The sequence below is a fragment of the Protopterus annectens genome, chromosome 5.part0 (genome assembly GCF_019279795.1).
Source record: "Protopterus annectens isolate FY-2018-M chromosome 5.part0, PAN1.0, whole genome shotgun sequence".
Classification (NCBI taxonomy): Eukaryota; Metazoa; Chordata; order Ceratodontiformes; family Protopteridae; genus Protopterus; species Protopterus annectens.
The window spans coordinates 1,620,107,760-1,620,129,427 of record NC_056735.1 but is presented as its reverse complement, the minus strand read 5'-3'; the positions used below and the strand labels follow the sequence as shown (position 1 = coordinate 1,620,129,427).

Genomic DNA, 21,668 nt, shown 5'->3' with positions numbered 1-21,668 from the left:
TAACCAGGTATTTCTTGGCTGTCCTGTCCTAGTCCTCAGTTTATTTCTGATCTTCTGGACTCTTGAGGGTAAAACGTCTGCCCTTTCTGTGTTACGGACTTCCTCCCAGAGCGTTTGTCATTCCATCAAGTGTAGTTGTGATGCAACAGATTTTTTCCTCTAGGACTGCTACTTTTGGGTTAGTGATGAGAAGGTATTTTTGGCTTCGGCTTCCACCTTTGCCTGATGATAAGGCTAAGTTGATGGGTGTCCTTCTAGATAGTAAACACTTGTTTGGAGAAGCTGCTGATGCCTTAAGTCCCTTTAGGATGAGGGCAGGGTTTTACAGGAACTTAACATGTTTGTTTTTCCTATGCCTAAATTTCAGAGAAATTACCCCAGTAAGTCCGCTTTTGTTCGTAGGCAATCTTGCCTTCCTAAGGGGAAGAAAGGTGGCAGGCGGACTCCTCCTGCAAAGGATACTTAATCTTTTGTGTCTCAGAAGTCTCCTTTCCTGATAAACCAGGTCTTGCCTATCTATCCTGTTCTTCTCAGCCACCTTCCTCTTTGTCTTCACCTTTCTCCTTCCACAATCTGTTTGGGGTACAGATTACCTAGGATTCTTGGGTTCTGTACATTATCTGCAAGGGGTATTTCATGGTTGGGAAATCCCTTCACCGTTTTATAGGTATTCCTATAACCTCTTCAGAAACAACTCTCTTTTCCAGAGGTGCTTTGGGACCTTTTGACTCTGGATACTATTCAAGAGGTGCCTGTGTCCCAAAGGGTGGGGCGGGTTATTCCAGGATGTTTCTAGCACCCAGGAAAGAGGATAACTGGAGACCAATTCTAGACCTCTCTCATCTAAACACTTTTCTGAAGGTGCCCTCCTTTCAAAAGTTGTTCTTTCACACTTTGTTCCCTGTTTTGCTTCCTCGGGCTTGTATATCTTATTTCCATATCCCAATTCATCTCCTTTTCAAGAAGTATTTACATTTCACTATTGCTTCCTGGCATTTTCAGTTCTCTGCTTTGCCCTTTCGCCTTTCTACTGCCCCAGGTATTCACCAAATGCCTTGCTTTTTGCAGGCTTCAGGGGATCCAAGTATTTCTTTACTTGGACAACCTGCTGTTTCATGCATCCTCTCCAGAGATCTTGTTGAAAAACCTTCACTTTGCCATTTCCCTTCTGCAAAGCCCAGGGTTCACAGAAAATACTTTTTTTTTAAGTTTATTGACTCCTTCTCAAGACCATCTTTTTCTGGTGCACAAGATACAGACTGTGCTTATACTGGAATCCTTGCCCCCCCCCCCCCCAAAGCCTTAACAGTCATTTCTTTATTTCAAATTATTCTTCCTCTGGCCTGTATAACAGCCAGGGAATTTCTGAGAGCTCTTGGGTTCAAGGCATCCACCATCCCTGTGCTTCTTCTGGCCAAACTCCACATGAGAAAGTTTCAGTGGTTTCGGAAGTCAGTTTGGCTTCAACATGCACATCCATAGAATTTGTCGTTCCTCTTCTACATTGTCTCAAGAAGGAATTTCACCGGTGTATCCAGTAGTTGTTTGTAAATCCAAGGCTCCCTTTCACCCCCTCTTCTGTCTTAGGAGCTGTTCGCATACGCTTCAGATGTGGGATTGGGAGCAGCTTTTGGCTCCCTAAAGGTGCAGGGGTGTGTGGTCGCTTCTTCAACAGAAAGAGCACATCAGTGCCAAAGAGATGAGAGCTCCTCTGCTGGTGCTTCAGGCTTCTCATCCTCTTTTCTCCCCAGTTCCTCTCAAGGTATTTACAGAAAATACCACAGTGATGTGGTACTGCGGTGGTGGTGCTGCAGTAGCGTTGTCGCCTCACAGATGTTGCACGTTCGATTCTCAGAGTGTCTTGTATGTGTCGACATGCGTGAATGGGCGTACCTTCGTTGAAGGTTGTGCGTTAGGCCCGGCAAGCCAGCACGTAAAAATCTACTGCCAATCATTAGCGGACCAGAGTTCCACTGTGGTGACCCCTAACCGGGAAATGCCGAAAGAAGCACCACAGTGATGTGGCATGTAAACAAATTGGGGGGGACGACAACAAGATCTTGTCTTTATCTTTGCCTGTTGGCGCTCCCTAGTGTGTGATCTTGTCATCCAGTATCAAGTGACTCTTCAGGCAGTTTACATTCCCTCAGGTCAAAACATTGTGGCAGACACTCTGAGCAGGTCTTTAACTCAGTCCCAAGAATGGATGTTTGACTGGGATGTATTCCTGGATATTGTCCACCAGTGAGGTACTTCTCAAATAGTTCTTTTTGCCTCCCTTCTAAACCGACAACTTCCTCTATTTGTGCCAGTGTCCCAGGTCCTCTGGTTTGGAAGGCGGGTCCCAGGTCCTCTGGTTTGGAAGGTGGGTCCCAGGTCCTCTGGTTTGGAAGGCGGGTCCCAGGTCCTCTGGTTTGGAAGGCGGGTCCCATAGATCTGTGTGTGTGTGTGTGTGTGTGTGTGTGTGTGTGTGTGTGTGTGTGTGTGTGTGTGTGTGTGTGTGTGTGTGTGATGCATCTTTAAGAAGCTTTCCAATGAGCTAGCACATGCGTATAAGTATTGAGCATGTGCAAGCAAGAGTGCCATTTTGAGTGAGCATGCAAGCATGTAGTCATTTTGTTTTGTTTAATGTTCCTGCCATCCATCCTGATGTATTTATATTCAGTAAACTACTTAAAAATAAATACCCAAGCCTCAACTTGTTCTTAATGCACATAAGAAGAGTGACATGGTGTCAGAATGGGATCCAGAGTTACAGCCATGAGGCAACTGGTTAAAGTTTGAGGAATATAAAGGAGTGGATTGTCCCTACTGCTCAGATGTCTTGCAAAACAGGTCAGAAACAAATTCCAGGTACTAAAACTTGCTTAAATCATTTCTTTTTTTTCCAAATATTAAACAAAGCACTCAAAATGCTCAAAATGAATTTCTTATTAAATGTCTGAAACTGACATATCAATAAAAATATTTAAAATAATTATGAACATGTTTGAAACAATATCTGAATCGCATAAAATGTACAAAAAAGAGAAAACACTATTGTTTCACTCTGCTACATTTTTGCATTAACTGAAGCTATTCAAAATATCCGAAGTGTGCAAAGTGTTTGCAAGTACGTGCAGTATTACAGTGCAGTTATTTCGCAAAGTAAAGTTATTGCAAAGAATATTTTGCAAAGTATAGTCATTTCAAAGCGTATTCAGCAAAGTACAGTTATTTCAAGGCATATTTCGCTGAGTACATTTGTTTGAAGATTTTATTGTATATTTGAATATTATTACAAGTACCTGGTGTGTGTAAATGTTGTACATAATTAATTGTATTTTACTGTAGTCTGTGAGCATGGCAGAAGGTTTTCGCAGATATGCACCGCTTGTGTTTGATAACAGTATTGCAGAAAATTGGAGTGTGTTTGAGCAGGAATACGATATTTTCATACAGACTGCTTTTTCTGAGAAAGATGCACGTACAAAGGCATTTATTCTGTGTAATTTATCTGGTTCAGAGACGATTGAAAGAGAGCGTTCATTTGTGTATGCACCTGCTGTGTTTACAGAATAGGGGGAAGACCGCCATATAGTGGTTGAAACAAGGGAAGACCCGCAGTGCTTAAAACGTAAATTTAGAGAAATGCTTAACCCTCAAACGAATATTACAATGGAAAGGCACTTATTTTGCACAAGGGATCAAAAGCCTGGTGAAAACTTTTGCAGCTTATATAAATGACTTGAGAAATGAGGCTAAAACATGCAGATTTTGTGATTTGAGAGATGAGTTAATAAAAGGCAAGCTTGTGTGTGGTATTAATAATGACACAGTGAGAAATATTTTGCTTCGATACTGATTTAACGTTAAATAAGGCCTTTGAGATTTGTCAGATATACAAGCTTACAGAAAAGCACACAAGTATGCTTACAAATAAGAATATTTGTGGAAGGCACAGTGACAAAGCTCGTGTTGATAGTCTGCAGCATGTGGTTAAAAGAAACAGGCCCCAGCACATGGCAGCTACTGCATGTCCTGTAACAGCCTCTGTCTTTCAGCGTGAGATGACTGGTGTCTGAACTTCCGGCCCTTATTGGCTTATCCTCCTCCTTTTTTTTTTGTGTTTCATAAGGACAGGGTGTCCTTGCATATTAATCCTTCTTTTATGCCCAGGGTGGTGAATGAGTTGTCCCTTAGTCTGTTCATTTGCCCACTGTTTTTCTGTTCTCTGCAGTTTGCCAGTGAGAAGGTGTTGTACATGTTGGATGTGGATATACAACTCCAATTTTATTGGGATAAGACAAAGACTATTAGGGAATCTGATCAGCTCTTTTTCCTTTCATCCTAGGTCCTTAGGATTAGTTGGATCTAAGCAAACTATTTCTTCTTGGATCTCAACAGCTATTTCTTTTTTTTTCTTTTCACATCACAAGTTCCTGGCCAGATGAATTTGCTCAGTTTAGTACACAGACTGACTTATTAACTTTTATTGCAGAAGTTTGTTTTTTTATTTTAACAGCAAAACTTCAAACTGTTATACTATTAAGAGCAAGTAACACTTCTCTGGTGCCTCTGCTTTCAGAAAAGCCTTTTCAGAGTACATCTTCCTGCTGGTAAGCATACACTTAAATGCATGCAATTGATCAATTAAGTAATCATCCAATTAAAAATTCACTTAAAAAAAGCCAACTAAAAAGGTTAACTTTTAATATTCTTTTTAACCTTCTTACATTAAATGTTTCCAAGAGAATTCCCTAGTCAAACCTCTTGGAAACATTGTATCATATTTTAAAATAAATATTGGTTCCTTCTTAAATATTCCTTATTTTTTTCATCAGTACTAAACCTATTATGTACTTGTTCCAAAACAGTTGCCTGTAACCCCTGTGGGTCTCCATTATGGTGTTCCTTAAAGTGCATAGCTACAGGACTCCGAAATCTTTGCTTCTTGATGTTCCTTATTTGCTCTCTTAATCTTCCAGCAAAACATCTCTTGCTGTCTCCAATATAAAATAATCCACAAGGACATTTTAAACTATAAATAATCTTTTTCACTATTGCAAGTGAAGCTGCCTCTTCTATCAATTTTTTTCCATTAATGCCTTGAAAACCATCAGCTGTGTATTTGCATACTGTGCAATTGTCACATAGAAAAGTTCCGTATCTCACTGCATTACATTGTTTTTCTATATTTTTCGGTCTCTCGAATTTTCCATGTGCTAACATGTCTTTAAGACTCCTGCCTCTTTTTTATGAAAAACAAAGTTTAACATTTTTAGGCAGGATTTTCCTTTCTGTATATAGGACCGGTAATACTGATTTTCTCTAAAATGTTAGAAAAAGTAGTGTACTTGGACACAAAATATAACTCACTTTCTTTTTCCTCTATTATTTTTCTGCATTATGTTCTGTGCTTTATTCACCTTTTTGTTCATTACTTTATTATACTCCAACCATACTTTCTCTGGCTCATAGCCCCTTTCTATAAACATGTTAGATGTATTTTGAGCTTCCTTCTCACATTCCTAACTGTTACTGCACAAACATTTAACCTTGACCATTTCCCCATAAGAAATGGAAGAAAGAGTGTGTGTGTGTGTGTGTGTGTGTGTGTGTGTGTGTGTGTGTGTGTGTGTGTGTGTGTGGGGGGGTGACAGCTAGTTTCATGCAACATTAAAGCTCAGTTGTCCCATTTTTCTAAATATTTTGGTTTTAAGTTTACCATCTTCTTGCCCTTCTGTTGTAGTATCAGATATTTTACTGTCTTTCCTTTTTGTAACCCATCATATTTGATCGCAAACCTGTTCACTTGCAGTTCTTGAACAAACCTTTCCAGCTCTCCATAGCCCCCTTTGCAAACAAAAATCAAATCACCAATGTATCTGTAAAAATGAACAACATGTTTTCTAAAAAAGTCATTCCTGTACACACACAGATTTTCATAGAGACCCATAAATTAGCATATGTGGGTGCAAAAGCTGCCCCCATAGCTGTCCCACTCTTCTGATGATACAGAGAGCCATCAAATTCCAATATATTATTTTTCAACCGGAACAATGTCAGTTTTGTAATATACTGTTTACTGGGGCTTTTCCCCATAAAAAAAAAAAATCTATAGCTTCTATGCCATCGCTATGTTTTATAGTAGTGTATAGGCTGACTACATCTATCACTATAAAAAAATGTTATTCTGCCATACTGTTTTCTTTAGTTTGTCCAGAAAATCAGAATAGTCTTTGATATATGAAGAAGCCTTCGCATCCAGGTAATTGTATCACTTTTTTTTTTTAACAAAAATCAATGCAAAAAAAAATCCCAAATAATGGGCTACGTAATAGCAGGCAGATACAATGGGACAACCTGGAGGGTTAACCTTGCTTTTATGTATTTTAGGCACACAAAAAAACTTTGCCAACTCACTGCTTTTATTTAAAAACTTGTATTTTTGGCATCTTCATGACTAAAATAATTTAGTCTAACCCTTTTATGTATTAATTCTTCATAGATGTCCTTCATGGATGCATCTGCAGTCATAACAAGTGGGTTGTCCTGTCGTCAGGCAGCCCTGCAGTCGGCCGGATTCCAAAGTCCGGGTCCGGCTTCGGCTGATGTCGCACTCCACCCGACGTCATCTCTGGTCGTCTTCGGGTATAAAAGCATCAGCCGACGCCATTTTCCTCAGTCTTTCTTGCCGCGTGGCGCCCGAAGCAGAAGCTGTTCGCAAGTGCCGGTCGGTCGGATCCAGAGATTACTTCTACCGAATACTACTCAAGACTTCTAAAGCTAAGTACCCCGTTGGGGACTCCTTCTTGCCTCAGCCGATGTCAGAAAAAGTTAACAATTGTTTAACCTGTGGGAAACAAATACCTCATAAAGATTTCCACTCATACTGTCTGCCTTGTTTAGGCCCAGCCCACGACGTAGCAGCCTGTTCAGCCTGTGCTTCTTTTAACCGACGAACGCTTAGGCGTCGGTCGGAGTTTGCAGAACAGTTTTTCGGTACTGATTTTGCGTACATTATGCCGTCGGATCCTCCGACTACCCCCAAAAAACGCAAAGATAAAGACCGACATTCGCGGTCCGCGGTTTCGGCCGAAACCACGGTAAAGCAAACCGCGAGTGTCTCGGTTTCGGCCGAAACCGAGAAAACTACTCAAAGTACAGCTGAACCTATTCTAACAACTGAGGCCCCTGCTACAACTCTTGAATCGACCTCAGAAAGTTTACCCACTACGGTGGTGGACTTATCAGACACCATCCCCTTGGATGTCTCTACCCCAGCACGTGGTGCTGCTAGGCCTCCAGCTGCCATGTCCATTAAGGCCTTCGCCAGGGCTAAAGCAGCCAAGACTACTAAATCAGTGCCTGTTAAACCCCCCACATCCAGGCCCTCTTCTAGTTCTCAAATGCTTTCTTTGGCAGAAGATTTAATTTCTTTAATTAGAGGATCTCAACCTCACCCAGATAGGGCCTCTCAGCCCCCTGAGAAGAGATCTAGGGCAGAGCCCCCTGAGCCAGTTTCTACTGATGATTCTGCTGATGAATCAGACATAACTGATCAGCCTGAGGCTCCCTTCTCCAATTTTGAAGATTCGGATGCTGAAGAATCCATTCCAGCTGCTTCCCCACCAGAAGAATTCTCCTTTGGGGAAACCTTGCATGCCATGCGAGAACAGTTCCAATGGCAGCAACAGGATTTTTCAGACTCCAGAAAAGACTTAGGACCTTTCTGCACCTCCCACAGCACAGGCCCTTAGCTATACCTCCTGTTCTCTCTGTGGTGGATGATGCTTTCAATGATGTTTGCTCCGCTCCAGATTCTTTACCCCAGCCCCTGCCAAACCAGACAGATTTTACAGGGTGCCAGATACTCATCACCACCTTTACAAGGCCCCACTTGCAGACCCAGAAACTATATCCCAGGGTCCCAAGGCAGTAGCCGACCACAGCTAAAACCCTATTCCTTCTGAAAGGGAAGCTAGGTCACTAGACAGATGGGGTAAAAGGTCTACACTTCAGCTACTCTCTCAGCTAGAGCTTTGAACTGTCAGTTTCACATGATACAATACCAAGAGTTTATGCTTGATCAGTTAACTAAAAAATTAACCACTGATGAATCTCTTGATAAGAAATATGTATTAGAGATGGTAAATAACATACAACAGGTTAGCAACCATTCCTTAAAATGTGGCTATGATGCACTGGAGGTTTCATTTAGATCAGCCATGACAGGCACAGTGATAAGAAGGCATGCATGGCTAAAGGAACAAGCTTTACCGGATCATGTTAAAGCTAAGTTGCTAGATGCTCCTATGGACAAGACAAGTTTGTTTGGTACACTTGCCCAGCAGGTTATGAAGAAAATCGAAGAAAAGGCAAAATCTGTTCAAACTGTTAAAGATTTCTTGCAGGTTCAACCCCCAAGGTTTAGCAGGAACTGGCCTGCCAAAAATTGGTCCTTTCCTGACTCCACAAAATTTCAAAGGGGTAGAAATAGACGTTCCAGAGGCAGAAACCAATCCAGAGGAGGTGCCTACAGAGGACGACAGTGGCAAGGTAACAACAGAGGCACAGACACAGCCACTGCCACTACATCAGCACAACCGCAGTGACTTAATCCTAAATCCGCCTACCAGGGAACAAATAGCAGCCCCTCTAGGCGGAAAGTTAACCTTATTTTCAAAGAACTGGCACTACATAACAAAAGACAAGTGGATTTTACAAACCATAGATCAAGGTTACCGGTTTCACTTCCACACTTTACCAGTCAAAAGAGGAATGCCAAATCTACCTCCAAATCAAAAAACAGAGGCTCTACGCCAGATAATGGAGTTAGCAAACATGAGAGCTGTGGAAAGAGTGCCAACAGCAGAACAAGGAAAGGGGTTCTACTCCAGACTATTCCTAGTTCCAAGAAAGGAAAAATGTTGGAGACCAATTCTCGACCTGTCCACCTTAAATACATATATCATTGTCCCAAAATTCAAAATGCTGACCCTACAGCAACTTCTTCCCATGCTGGGCAAGGAGTCTTGGCTGGTAACTCTAGATCTCAAGGAGGCATACCTGCACGTCCCCATCCGACCAATCTGCAGAAGATACCTCAGATTTCTTGCAGGATCAGAGCACTATCAATTCTCAGCATTGCCCTTTGGCTTATCTACTGCCCAGAGTATTCACAAAATGCCTGGCATCAGTAATCGCCCATTGCAGACTACAGGGAATTCAAATTTACCCATACCTGGACGACTGCCTGCTACAAGGGGACAACAAAAGCAAGCTGACAACAGATTTACAAAGGGTCATTTACTTGCTACAAGGACTGGGATACACAGTCAATTTACAAAAGTCAAGACTGATACCATCCCAAACAAGGACTTTCTTGGGCGCGGAATTGGACACAGTACAACAAATGGCATTCCTGACTACGGAAAAACAAAAAGAACTTCCTCTTTACTTCTTGGCACTAACAAAGCTGAACAAGTTAACAGCAAGAAAAGTTCTACAGGCCTTGGGCTTCATGGCATCATGCATAATCTTGGTCCCATTTGCCAGACTACATATGAGGAAACTACAGTGGTACCTAAAGAATTTATGGTCCCAACACAGACACAGTCTAGAAACAGAAATCCCACTAATTCCATGCTTAAAACAGGAGTTCCTATGGTGGGCTCAGGCATGCCAGTCAAACCCAGGCCTACCCTTTCGCAGATGTCAACCAAGCCAGACCATCACAACAGACGCTTCAGACCTAGGATGGGGGCCCACATGCTGGACAAATGCGTGCAAGGATTGTGGACACAGGATCAACTTCACCTGCACATCAATCTAAAAGAAATGCTGGCAGTAAAACTGGCAATCCAAAAGTTCAAACCATTTCTCAAAGAGGGCCAGTTGATGATAAGGACAGACAACACCACAGTCATGTGGTACATCAACAAACAGGGAGGCACTCATTCATACCCCTATGCAGAATGACCTTGGAGCTGTGGACCCTGGCACTCAGCTACAACATTCAGTTACAGGCAATATTTGTACCAGGGAAAGACAATACTCTGGCAGACATATTAAGCAGAACCACTTCGGATGCCCACGAATGGAAGCTGCACCCGGACATCTTCAAGACCATCTCGAAGAAATGGGGAATGCCACAGATAGACCTATTTGCATCACCTCTCAATTACCAGCTCAAAAATTCTGCACAAGGACATTCCACCCACTAGCATGGAAAGTGGACTCACTCTCCTTCAACTGGAAAGGCCTAACAGCATATGCATTCCCACCTCTTCCTTTGATACACAAGGTACTGCTAAAAATAAGGGAAGAACGTCCAAGGATAATCCTGATAGCTCCAAACTGGCCAAGACAACACTGGTACCCACTACTGAAGAGCATGTCTCGAACAATATGTGGCCAATACCACTGATGCCTTTGATGTTAACTCAGAACAACTACAGCATCATACATCCAAACCTAAAAACGCTGCAACTGACTGCATGGAACATCACATAGCAGCAGCTAATCCAGAACTTTCCCAAAGAGTTAAAGACGTTATTCTTGAAGCACGCAGACCTTCAACAAGAAGGAACTATGCTGGAAAATGGAAAAGGTTTGTCATTTGGAGTACGGAAAGAGGAAAAGATGTCAAACATAGATATACCTAACATTCTGGAGTATCTGGCCGAACTTCTTCATTCAGGCCTGTCCTACTCCTCCATCAAGATACATGCATCAGCTATTTCAGCAGAATACAGCTTTGATCCACCTGTTTTTTCGCACCCTTTGCTCAGGCAGTTCCTCAGAGGAATCAAGAATGTAAAACCTCCAAGGAACCCGCCATTACCAGCTTGGGATTTAAACTTTGTGCTAGAAAAGTTGACACTATCACCCTTTGAACCAGCAGCAACAGCAGACCTACAACACCTGTCATGGAAAACTGCTTTCCTACTGGCAATTACTTCAGCAAGGAGGGTTTCAGAACTACAGGCCTTAATGGCAGTGCAACCCTTCCTAATCTTCCACCAAGATAGTGTCCTTGAGGACTAATCCAACATTTATGCCCAAGGTGGTATCCAGAGTGTCTTTAAACCAGGCAATCCACCTACCTACCTTCTTTCCCAACCCACAAAACAGAGGGGAAAGAATACTGCATACCTGGGATGTACATAGACAGCTACGCTACTACTTGGACAGAACAAAAAATAGCAGAAAGACTGACCAACTCTTTGTAGCCTATGCAGCAGGAAGGGAAGGAAAAGCTATTTCCAAACAGACAATCTCCAAATGGATAGGAAATTGCATACGATACTGTTACTCCTTCCATGGAAAACCAATTCCACAGAACATAAGACCTCATTCTACAAGGGCAACAGCCACTACCACAGCCTTCTTACGAGGAGTGGCAACCAAAGACATTATTGAGGCGGCTACTTGGACCTCCGTGCATACATTTGCCAAGCATTATAATTTGCCTCTTTATTCCAGATCCCGAGCAGGGTTTGCCACTGCTGTACTGCAAGGGATCCTAAACACACCATAATCTACTTTTATCCTCCTCCCTAGTTGGCTATGGTATTCTACCCACTTGTTATGACTGCAGATGCATCCATGAAGGACATAGTACAGTTTTGTACCTACCATAAATGTAGATGTCCGAACTGGATAGCATCTGCAGTCAGGATTACCCTCCCTCCTTCCCCTCTGTGGTACTCCTAGGGTGTTTACCCTTCTAATAGCTAGCTGTTGGGGGGGAGTCTTTTATGGTGTATTTGTTTGTATATATGTACATACATGCTTATTGTTGTGTTTACCTCTATCTATTTGGAAACATTGGCATCTATCCAAATTTTAGCCTACAAGAGGGCTACTGGCATCTGGGGCAAGAAACACTGAGGAAAATGGCGTCGGCTGATGCTTTTATACCCGAAGACGACCAGAGATGACGTCGGGTGGAGTGCGACATCAGCCGAAGCCGGACCCGGACTTTGGAATCCGGCCGACTGCAGGGCTGCCTGACGACAGGACAACCCACTTGTTATGACTGCAGATGCTATCCAGTTCGGACATCTACATTTATGGTAGGTACAAAACTGTACTTTTTTAACCATCTCCTGATAAGTTAAGAAACCTAATTTATCATGGATTTTGAATTTTCTAGATGCTGTAAACACATTTATTATTGTGTGTAATGCATTATTACTAGTTATAATCGTATTATTATCTGCATGCTTAAATATGAGTTCCTTTCTTTCCCTTAAATGTTTTTTAAAGTAACCCATTCTTTTTGCGTCATATTATGTTGAAAAAAACACAATGTGGTGTGTAGGTGCTGCAAATACCAAAACCAAAGAGAAACGGACCAAAAAGACCATGGAAAACTTTGTTTAATTTGGTAAAAAACAGTTTAAAATACAAAATACATAATGTTAAGCGCTTTCATCAATAATTTGACTTCATCAGAACAACCAGACCATTTCCACTGAACATATAAATACTCTCTATCTAAACAAGCAGTTAATCAACATGTCACTAAATCAGATCCTATTTAAAGAGCCAGAAACAATTCAAACAACTATTAAAAACCTTTCACAAAATATCATGTTTTTTAAAATACATATATTGTGAGTTGATGCCACTAAATATTTCATCTAAATCAAACTTCTATTTTTTATAACACAACGTTTCACTTACAAAGTAGATATGTGAAATATATATACATATATTCCTGTATATGATGAAATTATAAATAACATTATATAAAATGTTGTTAAAATATGAATTTTATGTTGTGCTGAAAATATTTTGAATATTTTAAGTAATCTTATTGGCTTTTTCCTTTAACACTGGGTAATTAGATAGATGGCCATTTAAACCTGGGGGGAAATTGGCAGCCAACCTAAGCTGCCACATTAATTCTTTTTTACACAGATGATTCTCCCAGTCACCTCCCCCACATCAGTATCAACCATGTCCACAATTCCAAAGTTAAAACCTGTGTATCCCACACAGTCCACACTGTCTGTAAAGAGCATTTGTCTCCTCATTTTTTATTTCATATAAATGCTCATACATCCTACATTTAAGAGCCCTCTCCGTTTTTCCAATATAAAACCCTGAGCAGGTGTTACATAGTACAATATAAACTATTCTGTTCATGTGACAATTCCCTTTCCTAAAGTGTAAAACACTGCCTATCCTGTTACTCAATGTTACAGATGAAATCTGTAATATGTATCCACATTGGGAACACCGTCCACATGGCTTTGTGTTTTCCTCAGTGTGAGACTGGTTCACTTTGCGCTTCTCTAAGTTTGCCTTAATGTTTTTACCAACTTTTGTAGCAAAGATAGGTTTATCACCTACCTTCCTATGTATTTCATTGTTGATTTTGAAAATTCCCCAGGTTTTGTGTAAGATTTGTTTAATCCTATTAGAAAGGGGCTGTGTTGAATAATGCATGCCCTACTAAAGTTGTTGGTCTCTATACTGAAAGAGGTATCAGTTGTCAATTCACTTGCAGCATTTCCTGACCAATCACTAAATCCATCTTTCCTAAACCCTGTTCTGACATCCCCACAGCTTAAAAGGGGTTTATATTTCTTTCCCAATTCTTCAAAACTTTCTTTCATAATAAGTTTAACTACGTGGGGTGGATAACCTCTTTTGAAAAACAGTGTTCAATAAATCCAGTCCTGTAATTACATCTTTCTTCTCTGAGGTCATCTTGGCTACTGTAATGGCCTGACCTTTCACTATTCTTTTTTTCTGTTTCTGGGGATGGCTATGATAGTGTAAATAACCATTGCAGAAAGTGGGCTTGCGATACACATTAGATTTAAAACCACCAGGAATCTTGGAAACCTTCACATCCAAGTAACTAGTTTCTAAATTCTGAATCTCATAAGTGAACCTTAGGAAAATTGGTACTATTGTTTAAATATTCAATGAACTGTGGGATATCCTCCTGTTTCCCGTTCCATAAAATAACAATATCGTCCAGGAATCTCCAATATGTAACTGTACTCCTGAAGACATATTGTATGTCCCACCCCAACAAAACCAAATTGGCATATAGGGGGGCACAGGCTGCTCCCATGGCAACTCCTCTTATTTGCTGATAGTACTCGGCCTCGAAAAATATATAGTTGTTATCTAGAGCATGTGCCATAATTTCACACACAAGTTGAAGTTGTCCAGAGTCCAAATTCGAGCATGTTGATAAAATGCTTTTGAAACATTCCATCCACTCCACTCTAGGTATACAAGTAAATAGATCCTGGACATCAATAGTCAAAAATATGACTTCCTCGGTCCACAGTTCCTGCTTTAACTGCCCCAAAAAGTCCCAAGAGTATTTTAGGATGTGCGGTATACCATCTAAAACATACTGTCAGGTTTTGTCTACAAACACTGCTAAGTTGTGTGTTTTAGACCCACAAGCTGCCACAATGGGTCTAAAAGGTGGAGAAACTATATTCTTTTGAATTTTTGGTATGCCGAAAAAACAGGAATCTTGGGATGGGTGTTAACCAAAAAATTTTGTACTTCTAAGGGAATTCTCTGTTCCAACAAGTATTCCTCGAGGTGACTATCTATCCCCTGGTATGCAGTATTTATTTGGTTTCTAGAAACTTGAAGATAATTTTGTTCATCAAATAAAATATCCTGCATGGTGTTAATGTAATAGTCAGTATTATAGACCACACCACCTCCTTTGTCCGGGGTCATAATCCTGAGGGTCCTATCACCCCTCATTTCTTTCATTAGTTTTCTTTCGTGTGTGTTCAAATTAGAAAATTTATTTTCCTCTGCCCATAAGTCATAGGTTTCCTCTTTTACTACTTTTTCAAGTGTATTTATTAGTGGGTGTAAAGGTGGATTGTACACACTATTTTTCCTTATGCCGTCTTTTTTATATGAAGTTTTAGGGCCATTATGGATCTTGGGAAACAGTACCTGGAAATTTAATTTTCTGGTATATAAATGAATATCCACCATAACTTCAGCTAAGTCCAGTGTTTGGATGGGAACAAATTTAAACCCCTTAGAAAAAAGGGTGAAAAATTCCTCCTTGATCTCTTTAGATGTGTAATTGTAGATGTTAAAGCCGTGAAATGAATGAATTATTTGAGATTCTTCCCCATTCAATAATGTGCTTTCCCCCTCCCCAGGTTGCCAAATCATTTCCACTGATTTCCCTGATTGTAAAACTCTTACATTTCCATATTCCTGTTGGCTATCCTTTTTCAGCGTCTGGGCATTTGAAAACCCCCTGGATTGAGCCCATTATCATCTTCTAGGTTCACATATATACCACCCATATGTGTATCAACTTGTATCATGTTCTCATTATCTACCTCATACACTGTGTCCATTACTCTTTTCTCAGAATAAATCTTATTAGTGGGGTATGCTTCATGTAGTTCATATTGACGCATATCTCAATATAATTTTCTCTTTTTCTTTTGAAATTGTGTATTACACTTTATCTGTACTCTGTTTATTATTTTAGTATACAATCCTTCTTACTGTGGAAACCAAAGATTCTGAAGTATACTTTGATTCATCTCACCCAGTTCCCTTTCTAATTTCACTTGTTCTTGATAGAACAATACTTTTTCCAATGAGTCCAAACCCCATTTGTCAAATGAACAAAGTCACTAACCATTTCTGCATTGTAATACAGGCCAAATGGAAATGTAAACACTCGTAGGCCTTGAAGCACAATTTTTAAACAAATACACTCAGTGAAATACATGCTTTCAATATGCAAGGTTTTACATTTGGAAAGTTTTTTCTCAAAGGCAAAAATCATCTCTTTTAAAGAATTGTAAGCAACCACATTAGAAGAATGGTGAATAACTTTTTCACCAAACACATTTCTAGATTCTTGAAAATGAAATTTATTTTTCACTAAATTCTATTTTGTAGAAATGTCTATATCCTGCATAGAAGAATGCAGTTGCTCAGAAGATAGGTGAACAGAACCCGAGTCTACTGTCCCTGTATTATTAGACTGGGAATGAACATGGTGTACAGTACCTCTTTTAAATGTGCTCGTTGAGCCGTGATATATTGTGTGTAATGCATTATTACTAGTTGTCCCCCCTTATCTGCAGGCTTAAATATGAGTTTCTTTCTTTCCCTTGAATTTTTTTTTTAAAGTGACCCGTTCTTTTTGTGCCATATTGTATTGAATTTCAGTTCTAAACAACTTATTGCACTTTTGCTCTATTGCATAATTTAACATATGAGACATTTCAGTTTTATCACACCAGAAAGAAGGCATAAATTTGCTTTTATAACGAACACTACTAGTATCAGCATTACTATAAGCATTGCATTCTGTCAGAATTACAAGAAAAAAAAAACTCTTCATTACTTGCCGCATCTACAAAACTTGCATTGTTCACATCTGCTTCTAAACTTTTTGTTTGATTTCCATAGAAATCTATTAAATGTAACGAGAACAAAATTAAATACTTCCCCTTTTAACTCCTACATTCTGGGAAGAGACAGGATAAATTTCAAACCCCTGTGTAAAACCTTTTTTACTTTTTTACTAATAATGCAGTCCGACAAATATATTCAAAACCACTCACATTTATATTATTCGAAAGTCCCATTTTATTATGTCCATTTTCCGTTTGTTGGTCCGGGAATTATGTCTGACACCACACTATTGATCCTGCCAACTTCTCTTCTTATTTCCTTGTTGTAACTGTGATTGGTCACGAAAATTTCTGTTTAGATACCCTGGATTCTGTCCCTTTGGGAGCTGTGGGTAGTCTTCCATTCTTCCCCTTCACCTTCTGCTGATGAGGCTCCACTTTCAACCGATGTATAATAATTCACAGATTGCTCAGTTACCTCCTTCCCTTCCTGGAACGTAGCATGTTGCGTTTTGTTAGTTTTGGAAGAAGAAATGAGTGATTGTTTGTAGGCTGTAATTTAAAAAGCTTGTTTCATCTACATATTGTACTTATTTTATTGCCTGCACTTGAACAAAGTTGTTCTTGTGTTTAAATTACCTGTTTAACTGTTGTAGACTACACATACAAGTGATAGCCATTTCTGTGCATTTAAAGTCTTTTTTTATTGTATCTGCTTTCTTTTCTGAAAAAAAAAATACTTGTTTTCCAACTTTCTAAGCTAGTATAGTCCAGTTTTCAGGTTAGTGCTGAATTCAGGGCTGTGTTACAAGTTTCTGTGTTTGCCCATACCTTACTTGGATAGAAGGAAGTTTCTCTGCTCACTGTGAGAGAGGGAGCTTTGAGCAGCCTATCTTTCCCTGGAGGGGTGGTTTCATCCCAGAAATTAGTAGTTTATTGGCCATTTTGGGCTAATTTATGTAATTTTCATTTCCTTGCTATGAAACCCACATTTGCAAGGTTTTGGTCGCCGGGCAGCGCCGGTTAGCTAGGAGGGTATAAGTATTCCCGGCTCCACAAAGTCTACTCTTCAATTTTTCCCTTGGAACTAGACAAACTTTCAACTTAAGCACTCAAACAATTCACTTTTCATACCGGCACTTGCTCATAGCAAGCACTAATAAACCTTGGCACTAGACCCCCCTATACTGTAGAGAAGGACAAGGCTCTTTATTCGACCTTACCAGCCAATCAGTAAAACAGTTCACTGTACCTATCCAGGCATGTCCAAAGGGCAGTTTCAGGTGTACTCCAGTCCAACTGGTGAATCTGGGCATTTTGAGGCAGTTACAATTGCCTCATGTACACATTTACACAGACAACTCTCTCCTCCTTCCACCAAACACTAATACATGCGAGAGATGCAATTATACAGTCAAGCTGGAGGCTAAGCTCTCTCAACCCAAGACTGGACCAGGCAATCAAGAGGAGAAGGGAATTACTTGCATCACACCAGCAGTCTCACATAGACCTATGAAACCAGCACTGGCAAAAAACGCACATAAATACACGAAAACATACTCGGAGGCTCTAAATAAAAATCTGCAGAATCAACAGAGACCTCCAAAGCAGGCATCCAAGCAACTTCCACCCCCCCCCAACACAAACCATGAAACATACTTCACAAAACTGGTGTGCCACATAATCACAGCCTTTAAGGCAAAATAACATACCCAACACACTAGTAATAGGTGACTCTATAGTCAGGCACATGACGTCCCACTCACTAGGCTGAACAGGGAGAAGGTTACTGTTAGCTGCCTGTTGGGTGCCAGGATCCGCCACATAAAAATTGGGAGGATGACATAATGGTTAAGGTGCTTACCTTAGACACAAGGTGCAGGGTTTGATTCTCACATGAGGTAACTGGCTAGGCTTTAAATGACCCAAAAAAGCGCAGTTAGCCTAGTACTAATCTATGAACCTATGAACACAAGCACTCGGGTCACTCCAGAACAAGTACAAATATGATTGTCATTGTCCATGTTGGTGTGAATGACCTGAGCCATACCTCCCTGGACTACATGGAGAGACATGGAGGAGCTTTCTGATCATGTAGCCCAGGCCGGTATGACCCTGACCCTTAGTAGCATCATGCCCTCACCAAGAATGATACCACGGTATAGAGAAAAAGTTATCAATTTCAAAAATTGGCTACGCTTCCAGTGTCATTCAAAAGGGATCCATTGTCTTGTCAGCCTGGGGTGACATGCTCGACAAGCCACGCTGTTTTGCTAGAGACAGTTTGCCCTGTCACCCTTAGGCTTTCGAATATTGGCCAAGGCTCTTGCCACCCCCATAGTGCCTTTTTTAGGCAAGGCTTAAAAGACAAACCCATCGCCGTAACTAGCACAAGTAACAAAGAACTGAGGGTAATGCTACTCAGTGCCAGAAGTCTAAACCTCAAAATGCACGCACTCGAGGCACTCCTCAGTATGGAGAAAAATCGATATATGTGCAGTAATAGAAACCTGGTTTAAGGCTCCAGAGAGCACCCCAGCACTACCAGGCTACAGCTCATATCATACATTTCGGCCACAAAGCCCGGACCGAAATACAAAAGGCGGGGGAGTATCCATATTCATCAAGGATACCCACACCTCCAGGTCAGTAGCACAGCACGATGCTTCAGAGATCATCCACGTGCAACTAACAATGGGCAAAACTGCTATTCAAATTATAGCTTGCTACAGATCACCCACCATGTCCCAGGACCCCCACTCTGCATTCCTGGAAACACTGGGAAACATAAAGGTCCTACCAAACACCCTGATATTGGGTGATTTCAGTCACCCAGACATTAACTGGGAGAACTACTCTAGTACAAACTCCCTTGCCCAGCATTTCCTAGAATTTATAAACTCGAGTGCCCTGGATCAACTGGTCAATACCCCCACCAGAGGTGACAGCATATTGGACCTGGTCTTCACCAACATGGGCGACCAGTGTTCCACACCGGAGGTCAACCCGTCGCTGGTTAGATCTGATCATAAACTAATCAGTCTGTATATCCACATTCCGCCACCACCACTGGTCAACGAAACCACTGTGAAAAACTTTTCAGAAGCAAAGTTCACTTTATATAAGACCAAGGTGGGAAGTTTCAAAGCCTCCATGCTAAAAGATAACGCTGTCCAAGCAGCAAAATCCTGTACTAATGCACTCTACGGGCACCTACAAGAATGCATGGATTGTGCTATCCCAAACAAAACCAAGACTCACTCCTCCAAGAAAAGGAAACCAGTCTGGTGGACCCCTGCCATAAACAAGATGTACAATAGAAAGAGGAAACTAGTACAGAAAAGAGTAAAATCCCAAGAAGGGGAGACATCCCTGATCAGTATCAGCAAGAAACTACGTTCCCTCATAAAATCATCCAAGACTAGCTTTGAAAGAAAAATTGACTCCAAAGCTAACCACAAGGCATTGCTTAACTATGTCAAGAATCTAAGTGGCAATTTTCAGATCTGCTCAGAGTTGGTGCAAAATGGCACAAAATACACTGAACCAACCGATATAGCCAACATCCTGGCAAACAGGTTCAGTGCAAACTTCACCCCCTCACCCCCAAAAGGGCCCATAACTATGCCAGAAGAATGTAGTGCCCCTGAAATCACAGACACTCAGGTTAAAACAGCCCTCTCCAAAGCCAAAAACACAGCACCAATGGGACTGGGCAGTGTCCCAGGCTGCATCCTACACAAGCTCAAGGATGAACTAACCCGTCACCTAAACACACTGTTTAAACTCGGCCTCTCCACAGACTACGTGCCCACAGAGTGGCGCACAGCAACGGTTATTCCACTCCACAAAGGTGGAGCCACAACGGACCCCGGGATCTATCGCCCTATAAGCCTGACTAGCTTGGTCTGCAAAGCTATGGAGCGCATCATCATGGTTCTCATTAACAGAGACATTGGAAACCTCCAAACAATGGACCCTACCCAGTTCGGCTTTAAGGGCAGATCATGCCTCCTAAGCCTGGTGGACAACTTTGAAACAGTTTCCAAGGCTATAGACGATGGAAAGGTGGTCCACCCAACCTACCTAGACCTTGCAAAGGCCTTCGACACCATTCCCCACTCAGGTATTATAGACAAGCTCACCAGCCTGAACATAAACCCCTACGTCACGAGATGGGTTGCCAACTGGCTCACAGAGAGAACCCACATGGTAAGAGTTGAGGGAGCTAGGTCTGACTCTAAACCAGTTACAAGTGGCATTCCCCAGGGCTCAGTTCTAGGACCCCTCCTGTTCGGCATGTACTTCTCAGAGGTACAGGCAAGCACAGGAGGACTACGGCTGACCAAGTTCGCAGACGACTGCAAACGAAGGGCTATAATTGACTCTCCGGCTGACATAGACATCTTTCAAAAGGGTCTCACTGAGACAAATACCTGGTGTCAAAACCATGGCTTCAAGCTAAATGCTAAAAAGTGCATAGTCATCCCCTTTGGAAAAAACAAAGTACCCACAAACTACCACATAGGTGGTAGCCCCCTAAATATGGAAGACGTAATAATTGATCTGGGGACCCAAGTAGATAGTAACCTCTCCTTTGATAATCACATTGCCAAAGTGGTTAGAAAATCCTTCTATGTGGCCCACTTAATCACAAAAGGGTTTGCATCCAGATTGAAAGAGGTCATTGGGCCCCTCTATGCATCACTCATCAGACCCATCATAGAATACAATGCCCCATTTGGGATGTACCTTACAAGACACCTGCAACAACTGGAAAGACCACAGAAGTAGCTCACCAAGAGGATCACTGGCCTCAAGCAGATGCCCTATGCAGCTCGACTAAAGAAAACTCTGTTGCATACCGCCTACTCAGAGGTGATCTCTGCCTGACATACAAGGCCATGTCCAACCCAGAATTGATGGACATGCTCCACCTAAAGAAAACCATATCCCCTCGAGCCACACGCTCCAGGGATCTAAACCTCACCACAACAATAAATAGGACGTGCTGGAGGGATAGATTCCTGTCCCAGAGACTTCCCATGCTCTGGAACAAGATTCCAGTCCACGTTAGGCAGAGCTCTTCGCTAACCCTCTTCAAGAGAAACCGTGACGAGTGGATGGGAAACAAAGTTTACCCCAGTGATCATTTCAGTGGCTCTGCTGGACAGAGGCACAGGGAACTAATCTAAGGGGGCGGCGAAAGCCAGCACATTCTGGCTAGGCTTATAAATGCCTTTGGGCAGATAGCCTAGTACCTACCTATGAACCTCTATAATCCTGAGTGTC

The 21,668-nt window shown here is 41.5% G+C and overlaps 1 protein-coding gene across 3 annotated transcripts in view; it reads left to right on the top strand.

Annotated features, from left to right (window-relative positions):
• CCT8 (chaperonin containing TCP1 subunit 8) overlaps positions 1 to 21,668 on the top strand; it is a 1,023,638-nt gene that overhangs the window by 246,944 nt on the left and 755,026 nt on the right. The window lies entirely within an intron of this gene.